Below are 14,262 nucleotides of genomic sequence, written 5' to 3'. Positions count from 1 at the left end.
CGGTGATAACACAACGATAACATATCTAACGTGATAACATAGCCCGAGTCCAAAATAACACACCGCGGGGCCTTTTTCATCATGTCATTGATGGAGCGTGTGATCCAGACCCAGACAGACTATAGAATATAAACCCTGGCCGCTGCCCTTTTTTATGTGCTCATGGTATCATGCAGTGGAGGTTTTTGTTGATAGGCATAAGGTAGGTATCAGGCAGATAGTCAGTGCCACCTTGCATTTTAAATTAAAGGCTTTTTGGAAAAACATTGAAATAAATCATCTTTGTAGCTCTATTCTTATTTATTTATCCTGAGACACAATATAATCAGGAAGCATCAAATTCATAACTTGCAATGTGAAATGATGTCGGCTTTTTATATTTACGTTAATTAAGCTTGCGGTACATATATTCATTTTTATACAGGCATGACGGTGTACACAGCACTGTTCATATATTTCACAGACATGATGTCATGATTGCATTCCAATTTGTCACCCCACAGATCCTAGATCCGCCTCTGGGAGATGATTTGCTCAAGAAGCTGACCTGTGGTCCTTCTAATAATAACTATTTATTATAGTGCTTTTCTTCCAGTAGGACTCTTAGCACTTCACAATTACAGTATAGTGCACAGTACAGGCAGTGTACAGATAAGCTTCAATCTAGGATTTTGGTGCCTGAGGCACAGGGAGATACAGTGACTTTGCCCAAGGTCACAAGGACCTGACACCGGGAATTGAACTGATTGTCCTTGTTCCACTTAGGCCTGTAATATAGAGCGCGCTGTTGCGCTACCATGCGCACGTCCATCAATTATAATTGACTGTTGGAGGCTGACGTTGATACAGTCGAGACGCGCACGGCCGCAAGCAGTGACGCGGAAGACCAGAGAAAGTACAAGAGAATTGTATTTTCGCGCCGTGCTACGTGGCGCTATGAACCAATCACAGCGCGGCCTAGCGCTGTGACGTCATACCCATGCCCACTAGCCACGCGCATCACCGCTTACCTTTTACAAACGAAATGCCTGTGCCACGTGCAGGAGCAACGCCGTGTGCGCGCCCGCACATGCACCAGCGCGCACGATATTACAAGGCTAAGGCCCCGCTCCCTCAGTCAGCGCGCCCGCACTGCAGACAGGCGGGGCGCTGACAGACACAGACCGCGACACGCGGTCTGTAGGGAGCCGGGAGCCGGGGAGGGAGGGAGGGGGCGGGAGTGGGAGGGGGGCGGGATCTTATCGTGGTGCCGTCCACCCCCCCACACACACATACATACACACACACACACACATACATACACACACACACACACACATACACACACACACACATACACACACACACACTTTAACCTGCAGCTCCTTCCCTTCTCCCCGCCCAAGGCGCCTCCCATCTAGCTCCTTCCCTCCCCTCCTCCCCATTGGCTGACTCACGTACCATGTGACGCGTCGCCGCATGGGAACACAATTCTCTGGTATCCCCTGCTGGCTGACGCGTCACAGTACGTAGTCAGTTGGCAATGAGGAGGGACTGGGACCGGATCGTGAGGCTAAACAGCAATAGTGTGTTGCGCTCACGCGGCCGCCCGCGCCACCGGGCGCAGCGGGTCTCAGCCCTAAGCCGCTCTTTCTCGCTACCATAAATGTCTGGCAGGCAGTGGCAGTGAAGGGGTTCATGTTCACAGCATTCATTTGAATTGATATGGCGGGGGTGTAATAGATGACAGATAAAGATACAAGTAATGTTTGGAGTAAAAATAGAATTGCATATCTGCAGAAGAAGTTCTTCTTGCCTCCCCGAAACTTATGTATCTTAGCACTGCCAGCTTTCCCAAGACCACTTTTCTCAAGAAAGATATAACTTAGAATCAGACGCCAGAGGTGACCCCAGGACTCCCAGGTGTAAATCAATACAGGTGGCAGGTGACTTGTGGCATAGCTAAGGAACAAAGATCCCAGTACAATGGGTGGCCAAATCCAGTCCTCAAGGGCCACCAACAGGTCAGGTTTTAAGAATATATCTGCTTCATCACAGGTGGCTCAATCAGTGGCTCAGTCAAAGACTGAGCCACTGATTGAGCCGTCTGTGCTGAAGCAGGGATATCACGTATACCTGGCCTGTTGGAGGCCCTTGACTGGACTTGGCCACCCCTGTTCTAGTAGATCAACTGCGTTCATTTTGGACATACCCCGGTGCTTTCTACTCTGCAGTAACAACAAACATTAGATTAATTACTGGGAAATTGTCATCTTTTGGGTGTTTAATGAGGTTAGAGAGAGACCATATTACATCCACAGTAGGATTAGTTATAACTTGTAGCAGGATCCGGCTGATTCTTGGGGACTAACAGTATACCATTGCCCAGCAAGCTTTGCATTGTCTCGTTCTCCTGACACCAGTGTGCTATTCTGAAGGCAGCCAAAACCAGTTAGGATAAGTGTGACACAACTGGGTTAGTTACTTCTGTACAATTATGCAGAGTTTTCGAAGTCTGACTGCATGTGACAGAAACAATACAGGTAGATAGATTCCTTAGGGAGGTGTTTGCTTCTAGCAATATATATTTTTTTTTTGCATTTATTGAGCCTTTGTACTGCAAAGCAATGTGTTGCTGGCATATTTGGCAGTGAAAGGGTTAAGCATCTGTTGAATATAAAGTACTAACCCTCCAAACACAGTCTAAAAATAATAACAGGGGCAGTGCGGGTTCTCCATCAGAAGTTCCCTGAGAACTTTGTACGTGGCGATTAGCTACAAAACTGAATTTATAATGCATCCATGCGAGTTCAGCTTCCATGTCTCACACAGCTTGAAGCGAGCTTTGGCTTGCAGTGTATCAGTATGGATTTGTCCCATCCACCTTGGTCTGTGAACTCAGACATTTAATTTCTAACGGGCCAGAGTCGTACAATGTACACTGAGAGCTGATCGGATTTAATCCCTGCCCATTGTTAGCCATTAACATCTCCTCGGTGCACGGCTTCCTTTCAGGGACACAGAATTCATCCGTCCTCTCCTGCCAGATGACAAGCCTGCTGTAAATTGTATTTTATTCCACCGCCCCTTGTTTATCTGCCTTGACAGTCTACTTTAGCTGCTGTGTGACTGGAAGCCTGGAGGGCATAAGTGACCTTTATTAAGCTGTTCAAAGCTGTCACAATCTCATCACTCTCTGTCCATGTCTCTATCTGTCCTTCATTTAAAGTCCCTCATTCTTCTTTACTGCTACGTTTGAATTTTCATGCTTGTGCTCCTTTTCAATCAGCTGTGTCATGTCCACTCAGAAACCTATATTTTCATGAGGCTGAAGCACTCGTCCATCCTAATTTTGTTCCACTTTTATTACTTTTTATTTTTGTAGACAGAGTTTATTTTCACAGACATCTCTTGATTACTTAGGAAGTGAATGCACAATAGTGATCCAACTTCTCAGGTGTCAAATGCATAAAAGCAATATGGTCCCATTAATATTTGCCTGTCGCTCATCACCACTGCCTGTTCCACCAGACCCAGCTCACCTCTTCATCCCACAGAAACATAAGACCTGTTATTTTAGACCTCCTGTCACTCAAGATTTCATTATCAGTGTCAACATTCCAAACTCTTTCCACCCGTATACAGAATATTTCCACCTGTTTATACTGTACCGCTGCTGTATTCCCTTTCAGATTCACACACCTAACCTGCATCTTACAGTACATCCTTCCCAACTCATCCTCATCAGCGTTAATATTGACCACCTGTCCTTATTTAGTAGGGAATCTCCCTGATCCTTAGCTGTACATGTGTCATTTTTTTATTTTATCACATGTTGTAGATGGAAGATTCAACTATCTTTCTCTTCTTCATTTTAGCTTTCACATGTTGTCATGTTTGTGAGTCTCAGCCTCATTTTCATCTTTCTACTTTTACGCATGCGTCATTTGCGCAAGACTTCACATGGGTCACCCCCTTCCAATGTGGGGTCATCCGTTAATCATTTGTGTGTTAATAATTCCAGGATTCACCAAAACATAGAGCGTCGTTCATTAAACCAGCCATACTTCTTCCCCTTTTTTCTTCTTCTTTTTCTCTTCTTTTTTTATGTAAAGAATGTGCCAATATATAATTCTACATTGTTACCTAAGCTGGCAATCATTTGGTGCTCCTGTTATAAATCTGTAAAAATCCTGTTGGTGTGTCTAACAAAATGTTCGTCTTCTAAATCTGCGAAATGCGGAAGCTGATGTTTATCATTATATCACTAAGTTCAACACATTATTGTTTCAGCTTTCAGAGTAATAGACAGTCTGCTGTTTGGAACACAGCAACAAAACTGTTTGTGATACTTTGGTGCCAGAGGGCACAGCTCAAAAAGGTGTGTAAGAGCCTGTTTCAAAAGAAGAAGTGGATATGACTTTCCAAATGGTTGCTCTTGCAACCAAAGAATGATCATTAAAAAATCATTAACAATTGCATTAGGAGTTTTAAAAAAAATGCAGACAGAATTATCTAATACTACAGAACTGATTTATTTAGAAAAAAAAAACACAGGAATTTTCATGTTTTGCTGCTTTAAAATGTGACAGTGCCAACCCGGCACCACTACCACACAGACACATTGGTAGAATTGAATATGAATTTCCACCGGATTGGCACTAACTCATCTTTAAGAACAACCCCCATTATACTGGGATACATGGCTATGGCTTAATGCTTCAGTGCTGGTTGGGGCTGTATGCAGCAGTAATATTTCTGCATACATAACTTCAGGCCAACAATGTGTTATAATAATTATTGTTTTCCTCCCCCCTGTATAGCACTGACTGTGTATGCAGTGCTGTACATATCATTTACCATGTCATTTTTTGGTGTCCATAGTCATAAGGCATGTGCACAGGGATATAAACAAGGCTTCCCTGATTCAAACTCACTATCACTGCTCTCCAGCATCGGGGCCACTATTCACTGAGCCACGGCTGCAGCCAGACACAGGTCAGCTCTTTCTTCAGAACTAATTACGGCAAATTGTCTAACAGGCCAGGATGGGATTACTAAACCAGAAGTTGCTCAGGGGCGGGCAACTCCAGTCCTCAAGGGCCGCCAACAGGACAAGTTTTCAGGATTTCCCTGCTTCAGTCTAGGTGGCTCAATCAGTGGCTCAGATGAAGATTGCGTATTCTGCAATCCATTGATGGATTTGTAGGATCCAATCCGCGGATTCAGCAATCCGTTGACAGATTTTTAAGAATCCGCCAATGGATTGTATTCTACAAATCAATCAACGGCTTGTATCCAGTGGCGGGTTTTGATGAATCTGCGCGGATTAAAACCGGCCAAATGCGTTTGCGGATTTTAAACCGCAAAATGGATTTTGCGAGAAAATCCGGAAACCGGATTTGGGCGAATTCACCCAATTCACCCATTTCTACTGCTACTGTAAGTGGTTACTAAGCACTACTTACTAAATATGGCTCAAAGTGGGAAACGGTTGTTTCCAGTATCAGGCAGCAGAACTAAATGTTGGGTCTCTTGATTTTTTTCAACCCCTTCACTACCTGAGAATCCCCAAATTAAAAATGACCAAATACAGTTCTCTTAAATTGTCCATTCTGTTTATTGTGAAACCGTTCAGCATGTTTCGGTTTTGGAGAACTGTAAGTCAGATGTTAACGTGAAAACGCTTTTGGAAAGTTTTCTAAAAAGTCTTCGGACTTTTTTCTCCTTAGTTACAGTAGGAACATTTACATCTAATGTATAATGAGAGCAATATGTATTGTATATTTTGTGATTTGACTAACTGGGCTGTTTATAGAGAATCTTCCAGGATAAATCTCTGAAACAATTGAGTACATTTTAAATGATAAAACAAGTGTTACAAATGATCCTCCTCACTTACACTCTTCTGCCCCTCCTTACATTTCAGCCCTAATTTCTCGCTATGCACCATCCCGACTCTTGCTTACTGCTCAAGGATGTCTTCTCTCTACCCCCTTTGTATCTAAAGCCCTCTCCCGCCTTAAACCATTTTCACTGACTGCCCCACACCTCTGGAATTCCCTTCCCCTCAATACCCGACTAGCACCCTCTCTATCCACCTTTAAGAAACACCATAAGACACATTTGCTTAAAGAAGCATATGTGTAGCACCATGACTAATACTATACACGATACATAAAGCTTGGCCCCCTGCAGACGCACTTATCAGAATGCCCTCCTACTGTACGTTCTCCCTAACAACTAGATTGTAAGCTCTTCGGAGCAGGGACTCCTCTTCCACAATGTTACTTTTATGTCTGAAGCACTTATTCCCATGACCTGTTATTTGTAGTTATTTGTTGTTTATATGATTGTCATGTGTATTACTGCTGTGAAGCGCTATGTACATTAATGGCACTATATAAATAAAGACATACATATATATAGCAGTTGTTACATCCTTAAGTGCTCTCATTTTATTGCAACTCCTATTCACGTAGAAGCTAGAGGCAGAAACCTCCGTCCATTTGTCTCAGTTTGTCTTAATATATATGTACTCTTTTGTCATACAATGTTATTGTCCTCCCTCCCGCATTGTACTGCACTATGGAATATGTTGGCGCAACATATTTACTTAATATTAATAATAAAAATAAGTAGGAGAGTGGCTTTTGATGTCTTTTTCCCCTTCCATAACCTTTCTACTTATTCACTTGTGTCATTCTCTTTACTTTCTTATCTCCTCTCTTCCCTCTTGCTTTCCTCTACCCTCCCATCTGCTAGCAGGGGCGCACTGGGAGACAGCTTGGTAAGGTCAGGCATGCAGCTGTCCTGACGCTGACTCCATTCTAACGCTGCTTACATCCCAATTTTTTTTCTGCCTATGTAGCCTGTTGGGATGACAAGAGACAGAAAAGATGGGTCTCCTTGTTTCCGAGTCAGCTGCCATCCGGTACACTGAAAACCCTGCTGCGAGACGGGGATGAAAAAAAGATGAGCAGATGTGGAACAGCACGCCCTTCCTCTGACAAATCCCAGGTGATCCCAATGTGTTCTTTAAAGACACGTTGGAAAGAAGATGTACGGAAGAAAGTAGTTTCCCTATCTGCCTGAGATGTGAGCAGACACTGAGGGAGAAAGAACGCGCTTATGGTCAATACACTGGTCTGTGATGTGCAATAGGAGAACTTAGTCTTCACTGTGCAGGGCAGAAGTTCAGATCCCTTCTTTTGGATCTCAATCAGCTCCCATGTCTCTTATCTCTAACCCAGCCCGGGGAAGATCTCTGCAGAGAATATTAAACGGAGGCTGCGGTCAATGTCATTAGTCACTTTGTCTCCCTGCCCACCAGGAACTATGACCCCGATTTAATATGATGTGAAGATGCCTTCCCCAAGCTGGAGAAGAGTTCACAGCTCCATTCACAGGGCAGACATCTTCATCTTGGCAGCACTTTCAATAGGGTTCTAAATATAAGATTGTAAGCTCTTTGGGTCAGAATCCTTAAATTCTTCCTATCCTGTCAGCATTATATAGGGATATGAACCAACCTTTTGTTCTGCATGGTTCGGGGAAGGGACTGATTTGGGGGCCACATTTACTAAACGGTGCCACTCCATAAGACATCTCCAAGCACAGCTCAGTAAATCTGGCTCTTTACAGGTCATTCAAGTGAATGAAGCTGTAAGGTGTCTTCTGGCACTGAAATTGTCTTATGGAGTAACTGCTTAGTACTAAATATTGCCTTTTATGGGCCATTTACTTGAATGAGGCCGTAAGCTGCCTTCAAGCATGGAAGATGTATTATAGTGTAGCACTTCCTAATAAATATGACCCTTAATGACAGACAAAAGAGACAGTCCCTGTAGGAAGGTGCACAGGGGAAATAAACGAGACATTGACAGAGGGGATAAACGGGATGGGGATAACGTGGGGCTGGATAAATGAAGGAAGACAAGGCGCACGCTCAGATTATCCTGAACTGAAGCTTCACAGTGTATTAGTAAATATTAAACAGAGAGCATTAGCAGGCAGCAATGTTTCAGGGGATATGCACAGTCAGGCTGCCCTGTGCTGACGTTGGTCTGAGTTAGTGTATTGTGAGCTGAAACGTGTCTGAAGTTGTGCAAAGCTATTTCTGGTCTGCCAGTGCACGGTGCCTCTTCAACCTCTCCATCTGTGAACCTCTCCTGCTGCACTCCCCACACTCCTTCAAAATGCATGAAGGGGAAAGTCTCCCTGAAGTGACTTCTGTTTTGTTTTTTTTAAAGAAGCAATCCAAGCCATGTTTTTCTTCTTTTTTTTTTCACTTTGCATTACAGGTTTGAAGCTGGGGGCCTCCGCAGCTGAACCCCATTAATTTGAGCTTCAGGGACCCCTGCTTTCAGAAATACTTACCTCCGAAGGGGGTACCTCTCTGCAGTTTAAAGCCCCGGTCACATGGGACAATAAGAAAGACACACCGAGTGACGTCACAGCTTCCTATTAGCAGGGCGCCTGAGCTTTGTAAAGCTGCCATAATGTGAAACTTGGAGCGGCTAACGGCACCCACTACAGAGGTATGTTTCTCTGGAAGCAGGGGATCCCTGGAGCGGAAATTAATGGGGTTCAGCTCTGGAACCTCCCTGCTTCAATATTGTATTAAACTAAAAAACAATGGCTTGGATTGCCCCTTTAAAACCGATATCTTGTGGAATCAGCATCAGAAACATTTTTGCATCCACTTTTGCAGGCTGGAGACTGTGGACAATACTCCCCTATATTCTTAGCTGAGTTTCCTTACTCACAGGCTGTGTCCACTACAGTCCTAACACACACAGTGACACCATATTGAAAGGGACTGAAGCCAAAGATGCAAGTTATCCCCTATAGTGTATTTCCATTGCAGCCGTCTCTGACAGCATAAGGGTTAAAATAGAATGAGCACCAGAATTTCTGGGCATAAACAGCAATTAAAAAGTATCACTCGTGAGCACATTCACATGTCTCAGACAGGTCTGCCTTTCCCCATTATCTCTTAGCATACAGTGCTTTCGCAGCCACCAGGGATTCTGGGTAATGGCATGCCAATGAGAACTCACAGTGAGTCACTCGTTACTACTTATCCACTTTAACATGGATCCCTGCAAGCGTATCCCTGCCGTATTACACAGCGTTTACAGCACAGCCTGGGTTGGAGAAGTGTAGAGCCAGAAACCCTGCTCACAGGCAGCTCAGAGACAGGAAGAAACAACAGCAATAACTGTAACTTATCACTGACATCTGAGAACCTGAGCGGGATAAAGATGCTTTTTGTCAACCGCCCACCCGTCCCGCTCACCCCACATTGGGCTTGCAGCTCACAGATAAGGGTTTCTTTCCTATGTAGGGTATGAATCTCTGTGCATACAATTTTCAGAGTGTAATAACTCTTGGTGCCTCAGGCACTGGGGCCTGCCCGATAGAGGGCTGTACCTGGAGTGCGCCACGCCGTGGCCACTGGAGACCTAGCTTTATGGCATAGCACATAGCACTTCTTAGTAAATATGGCCCAGAGTGACTTTTGCAAGGTCACTAGGGGGCATTGGGATTCAGGATCACCCACTTCAATCAAAGGGGGGGGGGGAGAGGGGAATGGAGAGGGGAGAGGGAAAGGGAGAGGGGACAGGAAGAGGGGAGAGGTAAGAGGGGTGAGGTGAGAGGAGAGGGGATGGGAGAGGGGAATGGAGAGGGAAGAGGGAAAGGGAGAGGGGACAGGGAGAGAGGAGAGGTGAGAGGGGTGATGGGAGAGGGGAGAGGTAAGAGGGGTGAGGGGAGAGGTAAGAGGGGTAAGGTGAGAGGAGAGGGGAAGGAAGAGGGATGAGGGGAGAGGGGAGAGGGGAGAAGGGAAGAGAGAGGTGATAGAAGGGAGAGGTGAGAGGGGATAGGGGAATGGCATTTGAAATGCCGCAGCCGGACTCATTTACCTCACCCACGGCTCTTTATCTGCTGCTCCTCCATGCACGTCACTACCTTGGCTACCCATACCTTACAGAGTCAAGACTCTTGTGCTCACCTACAAAGCTATACGTAACACTTCTCCTATCTAAATCTCTGACATCATTTGCAAGTATTCTTCCACACGCAGTCTCGGCTCCTGATCTACAGGAGCGGCCAACTCCAGTCCTCAGGGGCCACCAACAAGTCAGGTTTTAGGATATCCCTGCTTCAGCACAGGTGGCTCAATCAGTGGCTCAGTCAGTGATGGAGCCACTTGTGCTGACGCAAGGCTATCCCTAAGACCTGACCTGTTGGTGGCCCTTGAGGACTGGAGTTGGCCGCCCCTTTACCAGTGTTTCTAGGCTCCTGGGACGTATTTACCATGCAGCGCTCCCTGGAAGCTGCATCAGGAAAAGCTAAACTCATTTTAACATTGTCAAAGTCAGGGGAAAAAACAAACATTTCCCGGCCTCCTATTTTTAGAGTTGTTGTTTTCTTCGTCCTCACATTTTGTGCTTGGCGTTACTTTTCTGTGGTTTTGTTGATGTTACAAGGAACAGACGTTACAGCTGGAGACATGCGGGCCTCGGGGACGCTGATCTCTCCCTTTTTATTCCTTAACCCCCTAGCTGTCTCTGGCAGCAAAGCGTTTCCCCGGAAAAAAAAAGTCAAGAAGGACAGAACCTGGGTGATAAAAACCCTTGAGTGGCCCTTGCAGGGCCAGAAAGAGTTAACTCAGTCTGGATGAAAGTCCTCCAATGTGCTGTATAAAATTGCAAACTCAGCACTGCTCTCACTGTGTAATCCTGACGACCTACTTTCAGGTACAGAAGTGGGGATGCTCTGATTGAGACCCAGTTGTGAGCAAATTACAGTACCATTCTCTGACACCATTAATTAGATCCCACGCCTTCCAGGAGAGGCATCATATACATGGCATTGCGTGAAGTCCTCCTGTACACTGATAGTGCTGTATACAGATGCAGCAAGCAGAGATGGGCACATTTTGGGGCCAGATCTGCTGTGGATCAGCCGGTTCCTTTGGTCCGATGATTTCAGCGGCCCAGTCTCAAAAAGAGCGATTTGAAATTATTATTACCACTATACTCTGTGGATTCAGCAATCCGTTAACAATCCACCAACGAGTTGCTGAATCCGCTGATTGGATGCTACAAATCCGTCCGCGGGTTGTGTCCAACGGCGGATTTTGCTGAATCCGTGCGGATTAAAACCGACCATATCTGTGTGTGGATTTTACACCACAAAATGGATTTTGGGGGGGAAATGCGAGAAAATCCGGGAAATGGATTTGGATGGACTCGCCCTTCTCTAGTAGTAAAATTTACTGCCCTCAGCACCTCAGAATAATAATCCAAAGTCTGCGGCGGTGGGGGCAGTGTCTGCCACGGTGGAGCTGCGGGGGGTCCATGCCTCCGAATGGGACACCATGCAGCGTTAATCCTACAGTGCGGTGACCGCGTGTGGCAGCAGCACCATGGACAGCAAATCTTGCTACATCTGTAGACCATTTACAGTAGGGTGTATCCACATAGCAGTATGAATAATGTATCCTGTCACAATGATCCTTTTCAGGCATTTATGCAGTTACCTCTGCGGATCCTGGGCATAGTGCCTGCACTTTAATCCACATAAAGTAGTATGAGCCAGATTTAATAAGCGTTGCAAAGCTAAAGGCACAATATGGCCCATGTACTTACATAGGCCATGAGATGACCTACAGCATAGTGCTACACTTATGAGTTCACTTGTGTTCACTTATATTTGAAAGATCTTTCCTGTTGCTCCACCAAAAGGCAATTACAAGCTGCTTTTAAACTATTAGCTCCAATCCTGAAACACAACCCACGGACATGTATTGAAGACAAACACATTAACCACTGCACCCTACCTCATTATTACTGTATACTGTACCCGCAAAGAAGAGAAAAGCTTGGAAGGTGGAACCTAATAATTCCAGCACCAAATTGATTGAAAACGTACAACTCTTACGTATAATATATATTGACCCCTTCAATGCCAAGAATGACCCAAAAAAGCATTGCGCTGTAACAAAAGGATAAAGATTTGAAAAGGGTCTCCATTATTCTATTGTCTTTGCAAGAGACTGGTTCATCGCAGGTTCCTGCTGAGCGGCCACTTCCATTGCCCCATTACGTGCTGACAGAGTTCTTTTTTTTCCCCTATCCTTTATTTGTTGGATGTTTCCATTAAAAAATGATGCACACCTCTGCTCTTCTGTGACAGGGGAGATCACAAGCGAGACATTGCTTCAGAGCGCTGCCGTTGGAGTGTCTGGAATCATAACTTTCCCCAGCATCCATCTATCATCTCTAGCAGTTAAGTCTATTGCAGCTGCCACGATGACAAGGTAGGAACACACACACACAAACAGTTTGTAGTGCAGCCTTTGCTAGCCCTGTAAAACAATGACATCTATTGCAGGGTTTATGGGAGAAACTTGATAGATAAAATAGATGGATGCCACACATCACTGTGGTGCCTATATATTAAAGCACCTGCGTGCGTGTGGGTTTTTCAACACGCGGCACTATTTTTGCTTGTGGTTGCATCGAATATAAGAACCCTGCTAGGGAAGTATCTGACGTATGTTGTAGATTGTTGGCCTGACAGATTGTTGACTCAGAAAAAAGAATGGAAAATGAGACACAAGCGACAGACATTAAAATCCATCTCATTGTGCATTATGTATAAAGCATTAGTAAGAGCACACCTTGACTATGGAGTACACTTTTGGGCACCACGCCATAAAAAAAGACATTATGGAACTAGAGAGAGTGCAGAGAAGAGCCACCAAATTAATAAAGGGGATGGACAATCTAATTTATGAGGAGGGGCTAGCTAAATTAGATTTGTTTACATTAGAAAAGAGGCATCTAAGAGGGGATATGATAACTATATACAAATATATTCAGGGACAGTACAAGGAGCTTTCAAAAGAATTATTCATCCCAAGGGCAGTACAAATGATACAGGATCGTCCCTTAAGGTTGGAGGAAAGGAGATTACAAGAACAACAAAGGAAAGGGTTATTTACAGTAAGGGCAGTCACAATCTGGAATTCATTACCCATGGAGACGTGATGGTAGATACAATAGATATCTGTAAAAAAAATGGTTAGACATATTTTAAGAGAGGAAAGGTATACAGGGATATACCAAATTATTAAACATGGGAAGGATGTTGATACAGGAATCTGATTGCCATTATTTGGAGTCAGGAATTAATTTATTTTTCCCCTTTTGAGATATAATTAGATATTTCACTGTGGTCTTTAATTTTCCTTCCTCTGGATCAAAATACTGGAAATACAAATATAGGATAAGTATCTGTCGTGTGTCGTCTAAATCTAGCATAGATTAAACTGGATGGACATATGTATTTTTTCAACCTCATCAATTGTGTAACATGTGTAACAGTGTAACAGTGTGTAGCCAGGCTCCCCGCTTACCTCCGCTACGGGCAGGGGAGCTGCCGGCTTGACCCCGCTAGGTGTAGGGAGCCACTCCGGTGCTTCGGAGCTCAGCGGCGGTCCCGATATACAGGGCGCCACCATCTTGAATATCCACACATGTGCAGAAGAAGCCATGCGCATGCACAGTGGCATCGAAGTTGCGGCCTACATGTCCCATAGTGCTCAGGGGCGGCACACCACATGGGGCAGCACAGCCAATAGGGCTTCCAGATTCTCGGGGAAGGAGAAAGATACATTTGGTGCGCTAAGGGCCGCGCGCCATTTGGTGGCAGGACAGCAAGGGGTAAGGTAGTGTCCTATGTGCCAGTAGCCCTGGGATTAGCCAGATCTCCCCATAGGTCCCAGCTAGGCCCAACTCACTGTATCTTGTGGTTGCTGCAGGCAAGGCCAATAGATAGGGACACTTCCCCAATAGCTGCCTAGTGTTAGTGCACCGGTTTCGGACGCCAAGCGATGTGCGCGGCCTGCGGTCTGGGACCAGACCACAGGCACATTACCATTGACATTAAGGGACACCCTCCAGCTGGAGCTCCCTCAAGAAGCAGACGCTTGTGGACAGGAGAAAGAGGATCCCATAGATCAGCGGTGCGCAAACTGTGGGGCGCGACCCCCAGGGGGGGCGCGACACTGCCGACGGGGGGCGCGGGGTTTACAGAGGCCCCACGCGCTTCCCGAAGGCACTTAAATTAAGTGCCGGGGGAGCTGCAGGGCCTCTGTAAACCTAACTTACCGTGGCTCCGGCGGCTTCCTCCCTGCGGCGCCATGGCAACGCGGCGTCAAAATGACGCTGCGAGGTCATGTGACGTCACGTTGCTATGGCAACGTGACGT

General features: G+C 45.5%; 1 long non-coding RNA gene across 1 annotated transcript in view; it reads left to right on the top strand.

Annotated features, from left to right (window-relative positions):
• The window catches only part of LOC142491297 (uncharacterized), a 51,970-nt gene that overhangs the window by 30,228 nt on the left and 7,480 nt on the right, over positions 1-14,262 (top strand). The window contains exons 3-4 of the long non-coding RNA XR_012800364.1: positions 6,851-7,077; positions 12,184-12,307. This is a non-coding gene — a long non-coding RNA (uncharacterized LOC142491297). The remainder of the gene's footprint in view (positions 1-6,850; positions 7,078-12,183; positions 12,308-14,262) is intronic.

Source organism: Ascaphus truei, chromosome 3 (assembly GCF_040206685.1).
Source record: "Ascaphus truei isolate aAscTru1 chromosome 3, aAscTru1.hap1, whole genome shotgun sequence".
In the NCBI taxonomy this organism is placed as follows: domain Eukaryota; kingdom Metazoa; phylum Chordata; class Amphibia; order Anura; family Ascaphidae; genus Ascaphus; species Ascaphus truei.
The sequence above is the reverse complement of the archived record's forward strand: the minus strand, read 5'-3'. Positions and strand labels throughout refer to the sequence as shown.